Raw genomic sequence first — 5,007 nt, forward strand, 5'->3', positions numbered from 1 at the left:
TATTTGAGGTCTTCATTGATTACTGATTATATTATCAAGACCTATCCACTCAGTTAGCCTCAGGATCTAAAGAATGTAAATTGCCACACAGATACTTTCGAATAAAGAGAAAAGTAATAGGTATATGGGACACATGGTGTCATCCCTCCATCTGCCACCTTTCCTCTTCTTTTTGTTCCAGGCTATGCCAACATTAACTAGAGGAATGCAAACTCTGATTCGATTTTTAGCACTTTCTGTAAACTGCACACTTAGCTATCATCCTGTGCTGGATTAGCTGAGATCCTAGTCTAATGATTTTCAAGCCTGGCTGACATTAATACTACCTATACAGATTCTATAAAAATATTGATGCCCAGTCTACTACCTCCACCCCGATTAAATGAAAATCTCTGCTATGGGATCCAGGTATCTATATTTATTAAGCTCCCCAGGTGATTCTAACATGTATATATCCATTATCCTGGAACTTCCCTACTCATTCTTTCTCTGTCAGATATGTACTTGAAAGCAGGTTATATACTTCATTCTGACAGCAATCACTTCCCTCAGATGTCTTTGTTCAGGGCCATGATTATAATATCCTTTTTATTTTCCATCCCTTTATTTCATGGGGTTTTTACATAGCTGGTCTCTGGACTTTTCTTCAAATAACACAACAAGGCTACCCTGTATTTGCTGCTGTAAAGATTCAACTGAGTTAAATTTCCTCAAGGGAGAGAAGAGAATGACACTGTGGGAGTGACTAGAGGGTGAGAAGAATAGAGGAAGTTGAAGAGAGAAGTGGAGATGTAAAGTAGAAGGACAGGTAATGAAGACATGTGATAGTAGAAATGGACCAAAACAGTTAACCTCAAAGCTCAACAGCAGGTCAGAAGACTGCCTGCAGACCAGAGGCAGAGAGGGGTAGGTGTAACGTGGACTCAGGCACTGACAGAATGCTCTCCTAAACATCGTGTTCCCTGGTCACTGAAACAATAAAACGGCACCAGAATTCTGTCAAGACCCACACTTGCACTGACATATGCTTTCCAAAGTGCATCCTTCTGGCCCAGTTGAACTGGGGTCTTTTGTTGTATCCCTTCCAAACTCCTCCCCTGCATCGACAATTACCCATGACACAGGTGGTTGGGAGACATTGTGAGTCTCTCCGCTGCCCTATTTGGTCACTATTCATCCAGCAGCACATATGCAGATCTGGAGTACCACCTCCCTTTCCCTAACCCGTTCCCTGGCTCCAGGGCACTTACAGATGAACTTCTCTGTGCTCTTTTACCAGTAAGAATTCTTCAGGCACTCAGTCATATGCTGAAGGAGACTCCTGTCTTGAGAGTATTCTCTTCATTGACTTTCTAGGGAGGAGGGCAAGGTTCTTTGTCAGAAGGCCATATGCTATATGATATTTTAAAACCAAAAGTAGTTTTTCACCAAATTCTCAACTACTCCAGAACTAATTTCCCTTCACTACAACTTCCAAAGCCCTCCCGCTAGTGATAGCTTATGATGAGAACATCAGGTGAGAAGTCTAAACACCTGAAAGAGCCACAAAGATTACTGCAGACCTGTATACCTGGATCTTAGGGGTAAAAGTCTTAACTCCAGGCCAACTGATCCCCAAAACTATGACTACAGACCTAACTTAGTTCTTGTTTTCAGGGATCTTTGTCATCGATTACAATAGTCTGGGTCACAGTTACAAGTTATATTTTGGGATTGGGTAGTGGAATGGGTGTTACATTCAACAGGATCTCAGAAAATATTTCTGAGGGTCAGGGGACAGACTGGAGATATTTTGAATGTTTGGGGTCTTTTGTTGTATCCACAAATGGAAACATTTGTTGCAACCTGAAGATGGTGTTTCTTTTTCTCCCCGAAATAGCAGAGTTGGTTCCTGTAGGTTGTCTGGGAGAGTGACCTAGAGTTAGGATAGCTGAGGAGAGTAAAGGAATTTGACAATCCAGGGATCTACCTGATCAAGAGCCAGTCTGAGCACAGAATGGATTCTGAGAGTGGCATCTTATTTTTAGATGTAACAAAGAACTGTGGCTGCAGCCAGGACTAAATGATCTAACGTTCAGGAGGGAAAGCAGAACTGTCCAAGGTGAACTGAGATCACCAGCCATCTTATTCGCTGTAGCTATTTGCTGATTCTGGGCATGGGCTGAGGACTGAGCTTTGCCCAGGCAGGGGGTATCTGATGGGGGTAAAGTGAAACCAACAAAGCTCTTAGTGGTATGTGGTGATAGAGGGATGAGTTGAAAACTTGAAGGGCATCAGATGCACAGCTAGTTTTCCCTAAAGGACACTTACTGAAGTCTGGACTGCACGGAAGGCTTAAGAGCTAGCATGAGAGCTTATAAAAAGCAGAGTGAAATCTCCCAAAGTCTCCTGGTTCTGAGGTAATAAAGACTAACTAGAGAAAAGGGGCTTGATTGAAGCACATGGTCCCAAGACATTTGTCAAGTATTGGACTAATGTGGGATGGGACACAGAAGAACTATACTAAAAATTCTTGAAAGGCCAAATGGTTCCCAAATAATTGCATGCCAAGACAAAACTCAAGAATACCTATAGGAGTACAAAAATATCCAGCACTCAACAATGTAAACAGTCACAATATTTGACATCCAATCAAAAATTACCAGGAGACGTCTATTTCTGATCAAAATAGAATAACAGGGACTAGATTTATCCTCACATCTAAAACAACCAAAGATCCAGACAAAATATATTAAATAATGGTTTTTAGACATTCAAAAACAAGCAATGAAGGACAGTAATCCCTGAAATACAGGAAACAAATGAAGTGAGCCCTTTAATTGCCCAGGCTGAATACCTTGAGAATTTCCAGGCTGGTAGGTCTGCAAAGACCAACAATGCAGAATGCACGGGGTAGAGTACCAAGGAGGAGAAAGCTGCACAGAGATAGAGCTTAATAGATCAAATGCTAACCTCTTCCAGAAACATCCTCACAGACACACAGAAATAATGTTTTGCCACCTATCTGAGCATCCTATTTGGGCAAGTCAAGTTGACACATAAAATAAACCATCACAACATAATAACATGGTTAAATCTCAAAAACATTAGGCTGAGCAAAAGAAGCCAACAGAAAAGAGCATACACCATATGATCCAGAAATCAGATCAGTGATTATCTAGGGATGGAGGTATCAATGGTAGGGATAGGAAAGAGGGAGAGATAACGAAAAAGCAGGAGGAAACTCTGGGGGATGATGGTTATGTTCATTATCATGAGTGTGGTGATGCCTCACAGATCAAGTGTGCAATTTAAATATGTGTAGTTAATTATATGTTAATTATACCTCAATAAATCAAAAAATGTTAAGAAGTAAAAAATGACGGTGAAATAACTATGTTTTTAGACAAACAAAAACTGAGGAGACTCACCAGCAAAGGATATTACAAATATATTAAAACTACTTTTTATGAAAGAATGAAAATAATCCTAGTTGGAATTCTAGCAGTATTTGAAAATAATCATTTGTATAAAAATATACTAAATGAAAAATGTTGCATGTTGATATTTCTAAGGTAAACTCTTAAAGAATGGTAAAGTAAGTTAATAGGCGAAAATATAATAACATAAAATATTTGTCTAATCAAAAAGAAAGCAAAGGAGGGGAAAGTGGAACATAAAACATATGGTAAATATAGAAACCAAGTAATAAAGTGGTAGACATATACCCAGCTATAGTAGTAATTATATTAAATTTCAATGAACTAAAAGATTAAGATTGCCAGACTAGGTAAGAGAAAACACTGTCCTTGAGAACATAAAGAATTTTGTTTAATTTGAAGGCTATTCTGTAAGAAAGTAACTTCACATATGTGCTCAGGAAGAGATAGAGGGGGTATTATAGAGTACATAATTTTCCTGGAAACATTCTCAACCTCTGAGTAGAAACTGTTTTGTTTTGTTTTCTTGTTTAGAGATCTTTAAAATTGTTATAATAGCCATCCTAATGAGTGTGAAGTGAAACCTCATTGTGGTTTTAATTTGCATTGCCCTAATGATCAGTCATGTTGACATCTTTTCACATGCTTATTGGCCATTTTTGTATCTTCTTTGAAGAAATGTCCATTCAAGTTCTTTGCCCATTTTTAAATTGGGTTGTATGTTTTTTGTTGTTGAGTTTTAAGAGTTCTCTATATTTCCTGGATATTAATCCCATATCAGATATATGATTTGCAAATATTTTCTCCTTTTCTGTGGGTTGCCTTTTTACTCTGATGATAGAAGTCCTTTGATGCACAAAAATTTTTCATTTTGATAAAGTCCAATTTACCTATTTTTTTCTCTTGTTGCCTGTGCCTTTGATGTTATAGCCAAGAAATCATTGCCAAATCCAATGTCATGAAGCTTTCCCCCTGTGTTTTGTTCTAAGAGTTTTATGGTTTTAGCTCTTACATTTAGGTCTTTGATCAATTTTGAGTTAATTTTTGGATATGGTGTTAAATAAGAGTTCAGCTCTATTCTAGTGCTGGTGGATATGCATTTCTCCCAGAACTCTTTGTTGAAAAGACTGTCCTTTCATCCATTGAATGGTCTTGGCACCCTTGTCAAAAATCATTTGACCATATATGCAAGAGTTTATTTCTGGTCTCTATTCTATTCCATTGGTCTATATGTCTGTCTTTATGCCAATACAACACTTTTTGATTACGGTCACTTTGTAGTAGGTTTTGAAATCAGGAAATGTGAGTTTTCCAACTTTGTTATTCATTTTCAAAATTGTTTTAGATATTCAGGATCTCTTGAAATTCCATATGAATTTTAAGGTGGATTTTTCATTTTTGTGAAAAAAGTTGGGATTTTGATAGGGAATGCATTGGATCTGCAGATCACTTGGGGCAGTATGGACATCTTAGCAATATTAAGTCTTCCAATCCATGAACACTGGCCAACTTTCCATTTATTTTTGTCTTCTTTAATTTCTTTCAGCAATGTTTTATAATTTCATTGTACAAGTCTTTCATCTCCTTG

This window comes from Balaenoptera borealis, assembly GCF_965194805.1.
Source record: "Balaenoptera borealis genome assembly, chromosome: 1".
Classification (NCBI taxonomy): Eukaryota; Metazoa; Chordata; class Mammalia; order Artiodactyla; family Balaenopteridae; genus Balaenoptera; species Balaenoptera borealis.